We start from the raw sequence: 21,503 nt of genomic DNA on the forward strand, positions 1-21,503 counted from the left end.
CAAATGAAAATACTTTGCTTCATTCTAGAAGTACAGAGTACTGTGGAAGTAATGATGTCTTATACTTATGCATTTCCTTAAATTCAACTTTAAACCCATCATTATATGTATGATCTCAATTGATATGATTATTCCCAGTTTCATTTTATGTTGTGATGTAATTTCTTGATTTATCCTGATTCTATTTTAGGAGAGGCTGAGAAGAGCATTTTCAGTAATATTTTAGAAGGAGTGGTTTAGAGGTTCAGCATCTCTCTATGGAAGCCTCTTGGACCAAAAGAAGTATGGTTACACACAAACATATAAAGTTTTACTTTTTCTCCTTTTAATACGTGACAATAGGCGGCAGATATTGTAACAGATGCATGATCTTTTTCCTACTGCAAATCTTTAACAGGTATTTTGCTATGACTATAAAGGACTATTCTGAAGTATGCATGAGACTACAGATTTGGTAAGCCAATGCAAGATGATCTATTTATCCTTGTTAAACCAAACTCCACTGGTCTGGGAAAACTTTTCTAACAATATAATTTTGATTCTCAATTATATTAGTGGATTGATCGGCTAAACCTTTAAGATATGTATTGTCCATAAACTTTGTTCTGGTCTGGATGTTAAGTGTCCCCTAAAAAAGTTTGTGAGGATTATGAGGACTGTAATTTTGCCAATGGACTAACTCATTGATGAGTTCATAGCTGAAGAGGCTATTATGAGGTGGAATCTGTTGGAGAAAGTGGGTCACTGGGGAGCATGACTTTGAAGGATGTTGCTAGAAACTTCCTCTTCCTCTCACTCTTTCTGCTTCTTGGCTTCCATGAGGTGACCAACTTTCCACTCTCATTTCCTTATGCCATGATTTTCTGCCTCCCCACAAGCCCAGATTCAACAGAGGCAAGTGACCAAGGATCTCTGAGCCCTTGAACCAAAATAAATTCTTTAAGTAGATTTTCTCAGATATTTTGTTACAGTAATCAAAAGTTACTAACACAAACTTGAAAAGTAATTCATATTTTTTCATTCTACCACTTGAACATAATCTCATAGTAATTGGCAATTATCTTGACAATAGAAGTAAAGAGATAGGATACAAAACAGACCAGCCTTGAAATTAGAGGGAACTAAATATGAACCTTGACTTTGTTTCTTATTGGTTGAGTAGTTTCATGTTACTCAGTTTCTTTTTTTGACATATTTTTCACACAATTGCAAAAATGCTAACAACAATTATGACCTAACGTTGTCCCAAGATTTTAGAGCCTAAATTATAGTAGGTCCTTAGTCAATGATAACTTTTTAATTCTCGTTGAAATAAAAGGTACTAAGATGCTGTAAGCTCTGTGGGGAAAATCTCTCATTATCAAGACATAGCTTTATGTGTGGGAATAAAGAGGAAAAGGGAAAATATAATTCCCTTTGTATCTGACAAGAAGGGAAAGAAAAGATAAAAAACTGTGAGGCATACATGAAAAAATGCTCACCATCTCTAGCAATAAAGGAAATGCAAATTAAAACCACGCTAAGATTCCACCTCACCCCTGCCATCATCGGCAACACTACCAACAACAGGTGTTGGCGAGGATGCGGGGAAAAAGGAACCCTCTTACACTGTTGGTGGGAATGTAAACTAGTACAACCACTCTGGAAAAAAATTTGGAGGCTACTTAAAAAGCTAGACATTGATCTACCATTTGATCCAGCAATACCACTCTTGGGGATATACCCAAAAGACTGTGACACAGGTTACTCCAGAGGCACCTGCACACCCATGTTTATTGCAGCACTATTCACAATAGCCAAGTTATGGAAACAGCCAAGATGCCCTACCACTGACCAATGGATTAAGAAAATGTGGTATCTATACACAATGGAATTTTATGCAGCCATGAAGAAGAACGAAATGTTATCATTCGCTGGTAAATGGATGGAATTGGAGAACATCATTCTGAGTGAGGTTAGCCTGGCCCAAAATAATAATGTCCCTCATATGTGGACATTAGATCAAGGGCAGACACAACAATGGGATTGGACTTTGAGCACATGATAAAAGCGAGAGCACACAAGGGAGGGGTGAGGATAGGTAAGACACCTAAAAAACTAGCTAGCATTTGTTGCCCTTAACGCAGAGAAACTAAAGCAGGTACCTTAAAAGCAACTGAGGCCAATAGGAAAAGGGGAACAGGAACTAGAGAAAAGGTTAGATCAAAAAGAATTAACCTAGAAGGTAACACACACACACAGGAAATCAATGTGAGTCAATGCCCTGTATAGCTATCCTTATCTCAACCAGCAAAAATCCTTGTTCCTTCCTATTATTGCTTATACTCTCTCTACAACAAAATTAGAAATAAGGGCAAAATAGTTTCTGCTGGGTATTGAGGGGGTGAGGGAGAGAGGGAGGGGGTGGAGTGAGTGGTAAGGGAGGGTGTGGGGGCAGGGGGGAGAAATGACCCAAGCCTTGTATGCACATATGAATAATAAAATTAAAGAAAAAAAAAAAGAAACTGTGAGGCTTATGAAGGATAATGGGTGAGTTCTAAAGACTGAAGTCTGTCTCACCATTTGTCAAAAACTTAAAAACAAAAGAAAGAAGGCACTAATACTCTACAATTCAAGAAAAATGAATATTTAAATATTGGTATTGTACCAATATTTAAATATTGGTATTGGTATTGTACATGATGTATATGTATGGACAACATGAACAAAAACCACATGATCATCTCAATAGTAGAAGAAAAAGACTTCAACAAAATTCAACATCCTTTCAAGATAAAAGCTCTGAAGAAAGGAGGGATAGAAAGAATAAACCTCAACATTTTAAAGACTACATGTGACAAATGTATAGCCAACATCATATTAAATCAGAAAAAACTGAAACCATTTCCTATAAAATTAGGAACAAGACAAGGGTGTCTATTCTCCCTACTCTTATTCAACATAGTACTGGAATTCCTCCCAGAGAAATAAGAAAAGAGAAAGAAATAAAAGAGATTCAAGTAGGGAAGGCAAATCATATTATCTTATGCTTAAAAGATTAAAAATTCTGTCAAAAATTATTTCTAATAAACACATTCAACAAAGTAGCAGGATACAAAATCAATATGCAAAAATCAGCATCGTTTTTATACACCAACAATTAACAGACTGAGAAAGAAATTAGGAAAACAATACCATTCACAATACATCAAAAAATTTAAATACCTAAGAATAAATTTAATGAAGGAAGTGAAAGATCTATGCAATGAAAAAGAAATTGAAGAAGACATTATATGGAAGGACATCCCATGCTTATGAATCTGCAGAATCAATACTATGAAACTGCTTACACTGTGGAACGCAATCTACATATCCAATGAAATATCATCAAAATCTCAAAGACATTCTCCACAGAGATAGAAAAAACAATCCTAAAGTTCATATGGAAGTACAAAAGACTTTGAATGGGCAAGGCAATGCTAACCAAATAGAGCAACACTGCATCACAATACCTGACTTCAAACTACTCTACAGAGCCATAGTAATACAAACAACATGCTCCTGTCACAGAAACAGGCACAAAGACAATGCAACAAGCAGACTAGAAGACCTAGACACAAACCCATGCAGATACAACCATTTGATTTTAGGAGCGCAAAACATGTGCAGGTGAAAAAAAATAGCCTCTTCAACAAATGTTACTGGGAAAACTGGATATCTGCATGTAGAAGGCTGAAACTTGATCCCAATCTCTCACCTGCACTAATATTATTTCAAAGTAGCTCAAAGATCTTAGTATAATCCTGAAACTGAGAAATGACTACAGGAAAGAATAGGAAAAACATAGGAGCAGATAAGCAGTTAACTTCATGAGTGGAACTTTAAAACTCAGTCATTAAGAGAAAGGATTGATAAATGGGACTGTTTGAAATAAAAAGCTTCTGCACAGCAAAGGAACCAGTCACTAGACTTAAGAGACTACCCACAGAGTGGGAGAAAATCCTTTTGACAAGGGATTAATAACCAGAATACACAGGGAGCTCAAGAACTGACCCTGGAAAGATTGAACAACCCAATGACAAAATGGGCAGATGAACTGAACAGACAACTCTAAAAAGAAGAAATGCCCATGGCCAATAAATTCATAAAGAAATGCTCAAAAATCCTTGGTCACAAAGAAAATGAAAATCAAAAGGACATTGAGGTTTCATCTCACTCCAGTCAGAATGATATCATCAATAACACAAACAACAGCAAATGTTGGTGAGTATGCATGAACAAGAAACTCTTAGCCACTAATAGTGGGAATGCAAATTAGTGCAACTGTTGCAGAAAGCAGTATGGAAGCTCCTCAAAAAACTAAAACCAGAACTACCACATAATCCAACTATATAGTTCCTAACCATATATCTAAATGAATGTGAGCCAGGATACAATAGAGACACTTGCACACCCATGTTTATTGCAGCACTATACACAATAGCCAAGCTTTGCAAACAGTCCAGATGCCCTACAATTCATATATACTAATAGAAATTAAAAAAAAAATCCTATGAAATGCCAATATTTCAGAACACTGGAGATAAGAGAGGACATAACAGTTCGAAACAGAAAGAAAGACCAGTAAAGGACTCAAGACTCAGAAGGCATATGACTTGTTAATAACAATGTTGGAAACAGGAAGTCAGTGAAACAGGACTTTCCAATCCAGACAGAAAATGATATCTAGAACTGCAGAGTGGCTGAAGCAGTAACAGTGTCTGCCTAGCAAATGTGAGACCCTGAGTTCAAACTCCAGTACTGCCAAAAAAAAAAAAGAAAATGATTTCTAGCTAACATACCCAGTCAAATCCAGACACATGTGAGTAAAACATAAAGGCATTTAAGATATGCACAGTCACTAACTTTCTTGCTACCTTTTTTAGAAAGTTGCTTGAGATGTCTTCCCCTAAGTGAGAAAACATATCAGTGAATGAGCCCAAGAAATGCCATTCCCAAATATGCCATCTTGTTAGGCTGTTCATTCAAACGAGGGAAACTGGGCACAGCAAATGCAGGGAGAAAGCCTTCTGAAAACAGGTCCTCTAAGAGGACTCTACGTGTTATTAAACCCTTTCCTAGGAATCTCAACAAGTCACCAGGAGACCCAGACAGGATTTGTCACAGGCTGTCATCTGTTCTTCTGAGAGCCCATACATGTTCCCCACATCATTTGCCTTCCTGTAAGTTCACTACAACCTTTTCCTTTTTGAAAAGTGTCTGTAAACTTTTAGATCCCCCTGGATTGTCCACTTTTCTTTCCTGTGATGTCCCTGTGCAAGTAATCAAACTGTGTGCCTTTTCTATCAATCATTTACCATTTTATTTCATAAATTCTATTATCAAACCTTAAGGGTAGATGGAAAGTTGCTCTCCTACAACAAGAAGAGGAAAATATGCCACCCCAAAAATGAGAGATTCAACAGAGGGGATAAGAAAGGGAATGCCCCAGAAGACAATTGAAAAGAAAGATAAAAATGTAACTGTGCACCTGGTGTCGAGGACAATCAGTTCATGTGGAGGAGGGTAAGGCAGGAGAGGCTCAAGCATCAATGTCACGCCCCACGCCCTCCATCCACCTTTTTAACTTGACAAATCTATAGGAGAATATGCTCTAATAGGGTCTTGGTACAAACCAAGAGAGAAGACTTGGTGTACAGGAAATAAGGCATTCCATCGTGGATGGAATTCCAAGTTAAGTGCTCAGCTGTAGTGTGACAATACATGACAAAAAAGGCCTTCAGTTGTAAGACCTGCAAGGAAAATGTGGAATTCATGGCTTGCTGGTTTCTATGAATTTTTTTTTGAAAAGTTGCACCTAGAGTATAAAAGAAGATATATATATAAATTTTAGTAGTATATATGAAGAAATCTAAGCAAATAAAAACAAACAAGCATACAAGGAATACTACACTCCAAAAATATAGAGATTATATTATGACACAGTGATAATTTTTAACAACATAAATTCTGATTATTGCTATTTTTTTCTGATTGCTGCCTTAACCCAACTTTATCAGGATTATTATAGGGGAATAAAGGACATGAAACAAACAGTTACAAAGTAAGAGATCTAAACTCCCCTGCTATCACACGGAGTCAATAACATCCAAAATTAATTAATCCAATGTCAGCCATTTATTCATATTATTTAAGGTTTTGAAGAATAAACAACTAAATGAGGTAAATGTGCTTGCTCTTGTCAGGAAGACTAGCCAGGAGGGGAGCAGAGCACCACAGAGTCATGTGGTTTTAATTCTTTTAGCTTACCATTTAACTTTTTAAGCTAATGTGCATGTATCATTTGATAAAATAGAATTCAATTAAAATATTTATGATGCAGATTTTGAGCCTCTTTAACAGTATCAGGCTAACTTCTCTGGGTAACATCCATCTGCTTTACTACTGCTGACTTGTGTTTCCATTTTGCTCCTTGTGCAGCAGTGGGGCAGGTGTGTACACCGGCAGCTACTGCTGTTCACCATGCCTGATCCCATCATACAAACTCAGAGGAGGTACAAAGGACTGAGCACTGTTGAAAAAGTCTGTACATAAAAAATTCTGTCATTTTCCTCAAACAGGAGGTTGCCTAGCAACCATTATCCTGTACAAAGAGAAGAGACTATACCACACATAGTACTATTACGAGATTTAGCCTAACAAAAATAAAAACTGTGTCTCTGATTAGTTTGGATCCATTTTACTACTCTCAAATCTAACTTTCTTATGAATCAAAATTATAGGAAAAATAAAAAATGCATTTACGGAGAAACAAGTGCATTAAATTGCCTGCAATGAATAAACATTATTTTTCGGTCTAAGTGGTTTAACAGTTTTAAAATAACATGCAAAACCAATCCCAAACAATGAGCCAATGATGTAAAGCACACGGGGTGTGGAAGTAGAAGCTGAGTGAATTCCATTATGTTTCATGGCATTATCCTTTCCACTTGAGCAAATGTGCTGTACTCAATTTGGACTCAGTCGTGCTGTAGTTTGCTTGTCAGAAAATTTGCATTTCTGTGATCAAAATGAAAGATTTGTTTGAGATTTATTGGCAAAGTGGGTGTAGAAAAGGCTTTAAGTGCTTCTGAGATCATTTCTCTTTTATGATGATTTGTAAAGAGCTTTGGAAACAAGGTGCAAAGCTTCTACAGGGTCAGGAGGAAGCCTCTAACCCTGGTGGGTGCAAGATTCCTTCTCAATTAGCACGCATTCCATTAAGTCTTGAGGGAGAATGAGTCACCACTATGTTTCTTTGGTATGAAAATAAAACAATAGTAAGAACAAGTGTTTTGTCCTCCTTCCTTTCTTCCCTCCCCTCTCTCTGTCTCTCTTTGTCTGTCTCTGTCTGTCTGTCCCTCTCTCAGTCTGTCTTTCTCCTCTCCACTCCCACTCTCTCCCTCCTTCTAGCTCTCATTCCTCCATCAACTTTGGGCATCTAATAACTACTAAAAATCCATTAAACAAGTAACCGTCTTCAACTCTTTTTTCTTAATTTATAGTCAAGAGCAGTTTATGCGTCAGATCAATCTAGCTCCCGCCCCCTCTGCTGCTCTTCTGAACCAGATCAGAATGACTTCAAGGAAATAACATGACATAGTTTATGCTTTGCTTGTCCTAAATTTTTGGGTTAATCTTTTTTTGAAAATACCTGCCATCGTTCCTAAGACCTGGCAGTAATGTAGTGTGTTTTTGAGTGTTCCAGAAACCAGATAGAGCAATCTCTTCAAATGCATCAGAACTCTAGCAAGTCACTGTGTCTCTAAAAGAAAATGTCCTGATTTGGGAAGAAATTAACTCCTTTTCAGATATTAAAAAATGTCTTCGGTCTCTTGACATCACTATCAAAGATCACATTGTAAACTTATCGTGAAAATGATGTAAGTGAGAGATCTAAACAACCATTGTTCATGACAGTATGATCTCCCAAAGCCCCAGTTCTTTCTCCTGGACTTAGGGGCAGTTGTGATGCCTGTCCTTCTGATCTACTAGCTAAGTATTGCAGCAAACAAGCATGGTGGCTAGGAAATGTGAGCACGTGATCTTCTGTCAGAAAAAGAGTGGGTAAGCAACTCATGTTTCACAGAACTGGTTGGTTATTCAGAGCAGGATGGGAGTGGTCCCCCTGGAAGGAGAAAGCTGAACATCAACTGGAATTTTTAAGACTTGTCCTAGCTTTTCATTTCCAGTAAAGGGATATAATTACTCTCCCTTTGGCAGAAATGACACCCTCCAAGCTAGTTATTACTGGAGGATTTTCCTCCTGAGATTCCTTCTCCCTATTGTGCAGCAAACGGCAGGCTCTGTATTAAACTGTGACCCTCAATCTGAGAGGAGTAAATGTACCGCCCAGCAGCTCTACCTTTTCCCCAAATTCTGCTCACCTCAGTGGGGATCCGTGATAATAAATAGGTCTGTGCTCTGCATTGCCAGGGAGAACAATAAATTACAATAATTCTCCTATTTTGCAGAGAGTTCTCAATTCTTAGGAGATTTTTAATTGCAGTGGAAAGGCAAGGGTGCTAATGAGGTCTATAAATTAAGTTAAAGCAGGGTAATTATGTCCTATAAAGGTTGAGGGGGCCAATACCATTTATGTAAATTAAATACTTTCTTAGATGGTGAAGATAAATTGAGCAACATATTACTGTAAACAAGGGGCTTACATATGAATTACGGAGCAGAAGCAACACTTGCTGCCTAGGGTTAACCTGAGCCTATGGATGGTTATGGGTTTTGAGATGAGCACCTGTCTTTGTGTATATGGGGGGTTTGGGGGCGTGACTTCATGAACAGCTTCACTGTGAAATTGCGACAGTTTCCTCTTGCTCAGCCACTTGCCTAAATCTTTTTAAGATGAAAGTAGTTTAGATTTGTTATTGACGTCCTCTTGATCTAGGAGTATATGGCACAGGTATTCCAGCATGCTAAAAAGTGAGGTAAGCTTAAGATGAAATTAAAAGGTAATGACAAACAAGCATGTAGATTCTATACTTTTACTGTAAATATGTTGTAAATGGCTGAAGCAGCCAAACTCTGTATTAGTTTATATTTTTAACATATATGTAACTAATGCTAAATTTATTCAAGGGCTCTGTACAGATTACTTCCTTGAATAAAATAATAACCCTACAAAGCAAGTGTTACTCCAGATATATAGAAATGTGGAGTAAGTTAGAGATAAATTGCCTAACATGTCCAAATTATATCCACTGCTACAGGGTGCACTTGAATTAGAACATAAGGTTTTCTTACTCCAAAGCCCATATTCATAAGCACCACATATATGCTTGTTTATCTCCTCCAGCCACCTGTGAACTGATTTCCATACAGAAACAGGATAAGGGACAAGAAAGAAAAAGAAAGAGCAAGCCAACATTCTGGAAGGAGAACCAGAAAGAAAAATTACAGAAATTGTTAAGGACTAAACTACAATATGCAAACAGGTCAAGGAGGAGTTATATATATATGAGCTCATATATATAACTTTTGCCTTCTAGAATGCTCTTGAATATGTAAAGAAAGGTGGTATAGTAGGGCATGAAGAGAAGAGATTCAACAGTGCCAGAGTGCAAATCCATGCTCCATTTTCACAACTGGAAAATCTTTGTAAAATGATTTAATCTGTTTTAATCTGTGCCTGTGTTTCATTATTTTGTTGATTTTTTAAGCCAGAGTCTTGAATTCATGATCCCTTGCCTCAGATTCCTGAGAGTTAGAATTGTAGATGTGCACCATCACACTCCGCTTACTCTGTTTCTTCATATGTAAATTGGGTATAATTTTTCTATTTTCTCCCTCGGATGATGTGAACATTAAGTGAAGTAACAGATGGAGGGCATTGAGAACGGGTGGACATGCAGCTGTTATATAAGCATTTGGTATTTTAATTTTTGAGAATCTTACAAGGACATTTTTTCTGGTTTGGCTTTAAAGAACACTAATATATTTCATACAATACTTTCATTTCTTTTTCTGCATTTTATTTTGCTGAAAATAGTGGAATAGAATGTTTCCATGTTTTTACTGACTATTAACTATAAAATTCAAAATTTTGGCAAATCTACAATGAAGTGTTAGGACCCACATTGATGGTCATCTGGTGACAATATTCACCACATTTGATGACTTATCCTAAAAATGAGAGGTGACCCTGTCCTTTGTTCTTATGCATTTGCAATGAACACATTGAAGTGAACAGGACCTGTCCAAATAATTAACTACTTCATTCTTTTTTTTTTTTTGGCAGTGCTGGGGATGGACTCTAGGGTCTTGGCATGATAGGCAAGCACTCTACCACTCCGCTACAGCCCAAACCTTTTCCTTTTTAATAGCAAATTTCAAATTAAATCTTATGTATCAGATTATAATTGTGCATTTTTGTATGGGCTTAATTTATCCACACCTATCTCCTTATCATTTCCTCATCAACATCTCAATCTCTTATTTATGCTATTAAATTCTTCAGGGTTTTCTGAAGAAACAGAACCAGTAGAATATATATATATAGATAGATATGTATATCTATCTATATATACACACATTAGCAGTAAATTTCTTATAGGGATTGGCTTACACAATTCTGAAGGCTGAGCAGTTCCACAATCTGCCATCTGAATGATGGAAACCCAGGAGAGCTCCTGTTGTCTTCCAGGCCCACAGACCTGAGAACAAAGAGCACTCAGGAGCACCATGTCTGAGGTGGGAAAAGATGAGTATCCAATTTAAGCAAATGTGGCGTTTGCCCTTCCTCTGACTTGTGGCTCTATTCCAGCAAGGAAGGACTGGATGGTGCCTGCTCATACTATGAGAGTAATATTCTTTACTCATTCTATGAACTCACATCTTAATTTCTTTCAAAAATATCCCCACAGTCAAACCCAGAAGTAGTATGTTTTGTTTGTTTGAAATAAGGTATCACCATGCAAAGTGGGCTGGCTGGGAGTCCATGCTTTGGATGCCTGGCCTCCTGGATGCTGGTGCCACCATGCCCACCACAGATTATTTCTGGGCTCTCTGGGCTTCACTCAGTTCAGCGACACCTAAAATTAGCTATCATAGAACCATTGATCAACATAGCAATTTAAGCTCGATGAGGGCAAGGGTTATATTCTACTTTGTTTGTATTAAATTAATAGATTGATGTTCTATTTTATGTATTTCTACAACCCCTCTTAAAAGTTCTTGGAAATGAATACACAAGTGAGTGAAATACTGTATGTCTAACAGAAAACATTCCAGACCCTTGAAACCTTATTTCCATTTCTCCCCCACATATACATATATCTGTATATACTTAGGAATTGATAGCTCCAAGTATTAAAAAATAACAACTCACCAGCTTTACAATTTCAAATTTCTAGAAAAATGATCATATGTACTATTATAATATATATAATTTAAAATCAGCATAAAGTTCATTCTAGTAAACTTATTCTTTACACAAAATATTATAAAACACAAAGAAAATGAAAGTATATACCAGAATGGTCTTATAAAGTATAATTTAATTAAATCTGTTTGTATTTTAAGTAGGAGACTCAAATCATGTTAACTGAGAGAAAGTAATATTCTCTCTATCTCTATAAGTCACTTTCTGCCTCTCTAGCTTCAATAAGTGTTATTTAAAACAATAAGTGTGTTAAATTTCCTTAACATATGTATAAAATGAGATTCTATAAACTGCAATCTCAATGAAAACTTTTTTGTGCCAGGGAAACATCAGAAGTTAATAAATATTAAGAGTTGCCCATCAGTAGACCACCATCATTTTGTGTATATTAGGGTTTGTTGAGGTCAGTTGCACATGCAACTCTGTTCACATTGTGTGAGCAGTAAGTTCCTGGAGCACATGCTGTATAGCAAAGAGTGGCTAGAGGGTCTGCAGACCTAGATCCTCCTCCTGCCTACACAGCTGAGCTGTGTCCCCTCAGGGGTGGCTACATAGGGTTGTGTGACTAGAATCACCAGTGGAATGAGTGTGCATGGTGATTTCAGTGCCAGCTCGGCCACTTGAGGAGCACCTTCTCAGTGCCATTGCTCTCCTTCTATATCTGTTGGTGAACCATAAGGGCTCTTGCCTAAATAAAGGTGTAAGAGTGTTAGTCCCTGAACACCTATGTGGACCTGAATCTCCTGACCAACCCAAACAGCATCTCTCTTTTATGCAAAATAACACAGTATTTTGTTATCGAGAATTAATACTTTGTTAATATACTCTTCATACTCTTTAGTTTAACAAAAAGGACTTGCATTTACAATTATTAATTGAATCAACAAACTACTATATGCTAAGCACTAAGCTGGGTCCATGAAACTTCTCTACCCACTAGTCTGTAGAATTGACCATCACAGAGTGACTACCAGGGCTTAGAAGAGCCAAATTTTAATTAGAACAAATATCAATGGATAGTTTCAGATATTTAAGATTCAAATGTGATTCTAAAAATTCAAATTTTCTTTCCTCCCCATTGGCTACTTGTGAAAAAGCAACATCAACTCTCTAAATTTCACCCTTAGGACCTGAGCAGGAGGGACATACAGTGCATCACTGAAGTACTCTGTTCCCCCAGCTGGTACAAAAGAGTTCTTCACATTTTGTTCCATGTTTTTCCCTTTCCTGCTCTCATCCTTACATAGCAGGTGGTGAGTCCAAGAAGAAAGGAGAAATAAAATGTCTTATGTGTATTTTATTCTATGTAAAGGGAGGAAGGCTTTTCTCTACTTAGTCCAACATAATTGAGCAATAGACTATTCTTGAGTTTGGGACAAGAGTCCTAACTCATATCAAAAATAGCATCTTTTCTGGCCTCAGCTCATATTTCCCACAGGTAATCAGTTGAAGGAATGGGTGAGATATGACTAAACTTATGTTCTGAGAACTTGCATTCTTTTTGGTCTCTATGAACTTTACTTCCTGGTGTTCTTCTTAAGTACTGGTTTGACATTATCTTTATAGTTCACTTTTTTCTGCTTGAATGCTTCTATTTCTTTTGATAACTTTTTTCTTAGTGTTATACCAAACCCAAAACACATAATAAATGTGACATGTATCTAGTTACAAATGAAATCAATCCCTCTTTATGAGCAATACTGGGTCACAGGTTTACATTTAGTAAAATGTATAACATCAAGTGTCATTTACAATTGTTAAGGACTGGGTGGCACCCACATCCACAATTCCATCTCAGTGTTTAAAGTAAGTCCCCAAATTTCATATTTATGAAACTTTATCAGGAGGCATGAAGAGCAATTGTGAGCTCATGATATTGTCCTAAGACATTGGCATAAAACCCTCATACAATGGTGGGGGAATGAATTCTGTACTCACCATAGATTAATAATTGAAGTATTCAAAATATAGAAAGTGATCATCACACTCTACCTTGCAATGGTATACATACTTTCCCTTGGACATGTCAATGTCCTCTAGCCAAAGCCACAAGGAACAAACATCAAGCTGCATAGCTTGGACTTACTTTTGGTACAGTGAGGGAGAACACACTCCATGGAGATTTGTACCACCTGAAAAGTTGATTTGCAATCAATGATCCTTCCTCATTTATGGCTTATTATTTCCCCTTGAAGTCGAATTTGGAATTTGTGTTATCATTATTAGATATAATTTTCATGTATTACTCTTTATTCCAAATTGTTTATATTATAAAATCCTACCTCATAGCAGGATCATGCTCAAATTATTAACTCCAATTGTGTGGGGGGGTTGTTTTGTTTTTTTTACCTGATACCAATGCAAGTCAGTATATCCCCCATAGTATAAGCAAAGGATAGAGCCTTAAATCATACTTTCTTAAGCTCTTGTTGGCTGCTATTAATTATAGAATCAACAATATTATTTTTCAGCTCACATACCTCTATGGGAGTTGTCTGTCTCTAAATAAACTCAAAGATGTTTTGCAAAAAATCAACATAGCCTCTGTGTCTATCAGCATTGTTATTTCCCAGTATTCCATGCTCCCATTTCTTTATCCATTCTAGTTAAGATGGAGTTGGAGTTGAGGTCCCCTTGCCAGCACTTCCCTCACAAGCTCTACCTCAGGTGCTCCTGTAATCTGCAAAACATGGAACTGAAGTACTCATGGGCAAGAAATAGAAATGATTTCCCAAAGAGGCATCTGTGCCAGTCTGATAGAAAGTAATAATAAAAATGGTCAAGCATTATGAGTTACTTCAGTGTAAAGAGCAATGTACTTTTTAATACTGAGGTCTTCTAGTTTCTTCTTGTCTGGTGACAGAAAAGAAATTGCCTCATATAGCCCACACATGATTCTATAATTTGTGGGGCTCAAAAACTGTGTAAGACATTGAATAATAATTTTTTGAAAAAAATATATATTCCTCTAGCTGCTAAATCTCCACAGACTAAGGGTTTAGGAAAGTGGCTGGTACGACTTAGAATGCCGTGAAAAAATGACAGCCCAAATGTGATGGGCTGCTTTTTGATGGAGCAGATATTTTTCTATAACAGACAGCAATACACCAACAGAGCCCAGACATATCACCACTGCACCCTTTTCACAGATGCAGAACAAAGCAAATGCTGAATTAAATAAAACAAAAACATTCACATCTGAAGAAACCATTTCTTCCACAGACAAGAAATCTCACAGAGAAGGAGTCATCCTACTGAGACCACCCATATTTTTTTTCTTTCTCCCAACTGTCTGGAGGAGAAATACACCATGAAAAGTTAGAGCAGCCAACTCTATAGTGAGAGAATAAAAGCAATGAGTAGGGTAGAGAGGAAATTGAGGCAAAATCTGCTGACCACATTCATAGGAAGTGACCTTCTGTAGGTCAAAGATGACTAAACAGAAATGAAATCAGTGTAAACACCAATCCATATGGGATTAGGATAAGATTCTATATAATAAAATCTGAAGGAAGTAAATGAAGCTATTTGGATGGCATTTGCTTTATTTTACCCCTAGGTATGTTACAGAAAATAGGCATAATTAAGATTTTCACCAGACCTCCAGGCTATTGATTCTTCCTCATCAGTTATCAAGACAATATTGTCTGAGCCCATTCTATTCCAGGTAACTGATGGAGTTCTAAATCCCTTGTAGTAATTTCCACAACTTCTACTATGCTCCAATATAAACACAACTAAATTTAATACTTAAATATACTGTCCAAAATTTCAAGATATGTAGACAAAACTCAAAATTTAGATCAAAGGGGGTTGGTCAACAGTAAGAGTACACGAATGTTGTCTATTATTTATTTTACTACAGGATTGAGTCCATAGGTGATCTTAATTCTAATGCTAATTATTAGAAAATACTGTATTCCCTTTCTTAATATTTCAATGTATGCACACACATATACACTCATATGCACAGGTATGCACACATTACTACTCTTATGTGGCTCATATATCAAAAAATATGTAACCACAAAATAGAAAAAAAACAAAAAAAATGGAACAAAACAGTAGAAACAAAACTGAATTTCCCCACACAAGACAGACTCCTAGATCTGACTTAAAAATGGGCCAGTTGTATTCCGATTGAACAGGCCATTTTAAAAATAAATAAACAAGGATAATTTATAAAGGTAGGCATAATAAATTAGGGAAATGCAAAAGAACTGATAGGATTGGGGAAAATGGAAAAAGATGAACATTTCCACTGTTAAACCCAACCAAAAGGCCACATGAAGAAAAAAATTTTAAGAGCATAATTTAGATTGCAAAACCTTATACTGGTCATGACAAAGTAACTGCTGTAAATCCTCATACTACATAGGAAGCATCTACACTGATATTCATCAATCAAAGTACTCTAAGAACATTGGCTCTTCAGATTTGGTTTAGTATGGCAGATGTACTGATTGCATGGGTGGGATGGGACCACTGCCAACAGGTAAGCATCCTTATTCCAACTGGCAGATCACAGGTACTTATATTGCCCATCTTGCCACGGCCTTGAAGAAGGGGAAGGACTCATTGTCACCAATTAGTCATACGGTAGGTTTCAGTTGTTATTGTTGTTGTTGTTTTTCTTGCTCTTTCCTTTGTAGTCTTAGCACTATGATGATGTATCTTTTTTCCTTCTTGGTTTACATTGTTATCCCTAGAAATATGCCTGGTAAAATAATGGACCGTGATTATTTCTTAAGAAGGAGTAAGGGGATGTATCTCTGTATCTCTCTATATCTCTTTTCTTGCTTCTCCCATAAGACTCCCCCCAAATGCTGCCTTTCAAGAGAATGAGTAAATGCCTGTAAATCTCTCCTACCTGTCTCCCCTTCAACATAATCAATCTGTTTGCTTGTTTGTGTTAATAGACTTCATGTCCTAGAGATTTTTGGTTCAAAGGAAAATCTACAGGAAGACGCATAGAGTTCTCTTGTGCCCTTCTCCCACATATGCCTTATCTCTGCCTCCCCCTATCACCAATGCCACTTTGTTTTTTGAATTCTTTGTCACATGGCCTCCATTTGATCTCATCAGTGTGTTTTCTCTACCTTTTCATTTTACTTTCATCAACATTGACTCAAATCTGGCAGTAAATCTGATGAGACCAACACACAATAGAGCAATCGGAGAAGGTACCAAATATTTAAGTATATCAAATACAGTTTTCACTTTGCCCATTATGTATTTTGATTTACCTTTAATGAGAGATGAATCATTATTCTTTTCCTATTTTTTGCTTTTTAAGATTTTCAAGTGTGAAGAGTAACCAGTGAGGTTTCTAAACTGATTTTTATTTTTCTTTATTTACGGCCCTCTACTCTAAGCTGTAAGAACGCTTATCTATAATTTTAGACTCATCCATAATCCCTTTTTCATTTTTTGTACTGCAAACTTAGTATCCTTTGAGATTTTAATATTTCAACAGAAGACAGCATGGTTCTCAGTGCACGTGTTTTGTGTCCAGTGGTAGAGCAGCATCTTCTTGATTTCCATTTCAAACAGTAAATTATCATTTTAATTCCTCTACGGTCTGAGTTTATCAGTCAAGGCATCCTGACAATCCTCTCATCAGTTAAAGGGCTTCCCATCTTGGACATAAGTCAAGAGACTCTTACAACAATATACTTTCACTTTAAAAATATGTGAGAACAAAACATGTTTAACTACATAGAAGGATGAGATGGCTCAACAGTCTAATCTTGCAGAGGATGCAAAACAAGCATTCACCAGACTGATCTCTTATTGCCTCTTTCAGGAATTTTATTTGTCGATAGCCTAAGGCAATATGCTCACTGGTGTTTTTATTACTTACTTCAATCAACAACCTTTTTCATTGCACGTTATCTGGATCTCAGGCTTTGGAGCTGTGGCTAGAACAACTCTGTGCTGCAGCTTCTGCCTCGGGGCAAGACCCATTTGAAAGATGCCTGGAACTGAGCCTTGAGGAAGTATCTGCTCTTAGGAATCACTTATGTTCTTCAAGTTTTCTTGGGAAGTTCCACATTTTTATATAAGCTTACAAAGATTTGAGTGAAGCCTTGGGAACAATTAGACATGAGCTGGATGGACATGCTCTCCCCCTGACTTTTGAGAAAGAAATTAGCTTAAAATTCAGAGAGATCTCTGCACATTCCACCTTTCCACATCCGGTCTTTAGTCTTCAGCCTTGACTGAGGCAGTTAGCATGGTTACCTCCCAGCACACTGTGCCAGGTTCAAAGGGATTTTATATAATGCAGACACATGTCATTTTTTATTAGATCAAACCCCAATGATTACATTTGCAATTTAATTAAGCAGGTTTATTTTTATAGTTTGCTGTGAAGGACTGGTGGGGAAAGAGGCATGTTGTTTCCTCTTACCACCAAGGAAAAAACAAAGCAAAGCTGGAAAATCATTAAGAGAAGGCAGATAGGCAAATGATCCTAGAAATAAATAACATCAGATTTCACTCTGATTTTCATTTTTGGAGGAAGGACAAAATGATATATATATATATATATATATATATATATATATGTATATATATATATATATATATATATATACATATATATATATATGTATATATTTTAATTTTAACCCTTCCTTAGCTCCCTTTTGCAGGAATAATTTAGGCTGTGCTTAAGCATGAGAAATTTGTTAAACAGGAGGAGCTGGGCACTTAACATGGCAGTAGGCAAAGTTTTGTTCCTTTGCAAGGGTTTGTTCTACTATAGACACCTCTTTTGGCTGAATGAAAACCCTTCTCAAGAGCTCAGTAGGTTTTACATTCAAATGAGTTTTTTTTTCCATTTTAATCAGTGCTCTCTATAAATTACAAGCCTTTGTCTTTTTAACAAAGGCAATTTAACAAATCAGAGAAAAGATCTGCACAGAGACATTTTCTGGCAGTTCTGAAATTAAACCAATTAGGTATCAGTCTGTTCTTCTGATTAATGGTGGACACGGTTATTTGGGCTGGCCTAAAAGAAAATGAATTAAGAGTGTGGTAAAAGCAATCTTTGACCCAGGATTTCTTTTACAGTCTAGGCCATAGAGATTCATTCATCCTCTGTCTTAATGTTATAGTATCCTTTGAAAACCATTCCTGTGTTTTTAGGGTTTCCAGACAATATGAGTCCCCTCTGGCCCCTAGAAAATACCAGGGACTAAGTTTTCAGACTCTCTGCCTCTAGGGTGAGTGAGGGTGAGCTGGGCTCTACCAACCAGATATAAGTTGGTATGAGATTTTAACTCAAAAAAGGAGGACACAAAGGAGAAAGTGCTTGGGGGGCTCATCTCTATCCCAGGAGGCAGAGGAATTTCTCCCTCCCAGGGCGGGAGCGGTAGAATTCATGCCTATGATACTGGATTGCTGATCCAGATGAAGTTGATGATTGAAGACGCTGGACGAAGGCTTAGGAGTAAAGCAAGCACAAAGTTTATTGAAAGGACAGCAAAACCTGCATGGAAGAGGCTTAGTGAAAAGGGCTAAGCCATAGAGTGGTTGAAGTCTAGTGGAAAATACCGGGACTTTGCTTGACTTAGGCTCTCCCCTATTCTATCCTGACACTACATTTGTGATTACATGCCATCTAATTGACTTCTCTCTGAACCTGACCATCTGGTCACACCCATCCTTATTAAACTGGAGATTCCAGGAGGACCTGGTCAGCTGTCCTGGCCTTGAGTCACCATTTACATTTTATAACTCCCTTTTGCTATCTTGGTGGGAGGTTTGCTGTATTACTTTCCTTGAGGAGCCTGTTCCTTATCCCTTTGGACATTTGTTTTCAAAAATGCTTCCCTATATCCCTTATCTAGAAGAAAGACCTCTGTATTTTATTATCTTGGTGTGGGACCTGCTCCTTAGTCCCCTTAGATGTTTACTTTTAAGGATGCCTTCCTGTCTTATCTAAGACAAAGTTACATTTGCCATCTGTTCCCTTCATATTATTTTGTTATTTTCTCCCCAAAATCACTTCTGCCATTTGCTCCCCTTACACCAGTACACAGATACTCAGCAGAGCTGATGTATTCTATGATGTGACTAACGGTGACTGCTGTGATAGGCCCCATCCAGCAGTGTCCTTTAGAGTACCAGTGCCCCAAGATAAGGCACATGCAGAAATGGAAACATTAAGAAACTTCGAGAGCAACTTGTCATTGCCACAACTTGCAAAGACTAGTTCAACTGAACAGGGCACCTGTAAGGGGACAAAGTATGAGGGGAAATAAAATGGCAGAAATGTCCCTAGGAACAAGTGGCAACCCTGAGAACGTAAAGAAACAAATGGCAGAAATAACCCTGGGGATGAAATGGGATGGATGGCAGAAGTAACTTTGTTGTAGATAAAGGGAATAGGAAAAGTAAAACATGTAGGGAGACTGTGAGAAACCAGCTTAATGCACAGGTGCTGAGGCACAGTAGTTTCTCTTCTTAGACAAGGAAACAAGAAAAACATTCCTAAGGGCAGACATCTAAAGGGATAAGATATAGACTCCTAAAAGGTGAGCAACAAACCAAACTTTCCCAAGATAAACAAAGAAAGGGGTCTCACCAGAATAATGAGTACAGTCATAAAATACACATGACAGGTTTCAAGGACAAGATGGACTAACGAGACCCTCTTGAAATGTCAACTTGATAAGGATCGGGGCAGCCATATGGTCAGGTTCAACAAGAAATTAATCAAACAGCCAATTACAGCTACTGCTTCAAAGTAGAGTGTGAATGGGTGCCTAAAGTCAGTCTGTATTTAATATCGTAAACTTGCCATCCTCTGGCTTGGCTCTTTCACTAAGTCCCACCCATCAGGATGCTTTGCTATCCTTTCAGTAAACTTTGTTCTTCCTTTATTCTTAATTCCTGGTCTGTAGCATTAATGTGCTCTGATTCTTAACTGCTTGCCCAGAGTTTTCAATCATCGACTGCGCCAGAACACAAACTAGGGGAACAAAAACCCAATCCAGTATTACACCAACCAGAGTTTTGCCAAACACACATGTGACTCATGCAATGAACTGCCAACTAATCATTCTATAACAAGGACCATGCTAGATATGTTATTTTATGATAGACAGTGACCAAGAACTGTATAACAATCTTAGAAAATGTGTTATCAGTGAAGAATTGTAAGAGTTGTGTTTGTACTGATTGTTGCAAAATACTCCATTGTTTGCCAACAGTTATCACTGAATAATGTAACAAGCTTAAAAGTATACAACTGAGAAAGGTGTTCATAGGATACTTAATAAAATTTACATTCTATTTTTCATCAAAGAAGATCCAACAATAGGGAATGAATGGACTTGAAATCAATTTCTTCCAAAGAAAAAGATGAAGACAACTACACCTGTCCAGATTGATTTGTTGATAGTGGGTTCTAATGAAGGATTAAAACTGAATTCTGAAAATCTAGTATCCCTTACCTCAGTGGTGAATAACTTAGTAAATGAGTGTTTCTGTTTGCAAAAACGGATTGAAATCCCTTTTTTCATTCCAATATACCACCTCTGTTAAAGACTGTTTCCTGGCGGATGAGTTTCATTAAAACAGAATACAGAATACAGAAACCATTTATATATAAATTATTTCTGAAGAAGAACATGTCATCAACCCAACCTCAAGTAATTAACTAGAAAGAAGCAAAATTATTCATCATATTAAAAACTTTAATATTTGATGTGCGTGATGTTCATTCAAAATGTGTGTACAGGTGTTAAGTATGGCAATTGCTACTTCTTTAATAACTTCTTGTTTAGTGATGGTTATGAGAAACAAAAGTTACAAGAAATGATTTCCAAAATTAGTCATTTATGCTCACAACAGCAATGAAAATAACATGGTTTTAGTTTTTTTCTATGTTACTGACTTTCATTTATTCTTATTTTAATTATTTGAGTGTCTATTGGAGCTAATGATGAAAAATTTTGACCTTATATTTTCTGTGTTTTGTAAGGTTTTCCAGTAATCCTTCTATTGCCTTTTAAACAGTATGAATTAGTTGTTGATATATATGTATGCATATATACATGGATAATTTGAAGGAAAATCC

Source organism: Castor canadensis, chromosome 2 (genome assembly GCF_047511655.1).
Source record: "Castor canadensis chromosome 2, mCasCan1.hap1v2, whole genome shotgun sequence".
Classification (NCBI taxonomy): domain Eukaryota; kingdom Metazoa; phylum Chordata; class Mammalia; order Rodentia; family Castoridae; genus Castor; species Castor canadensis.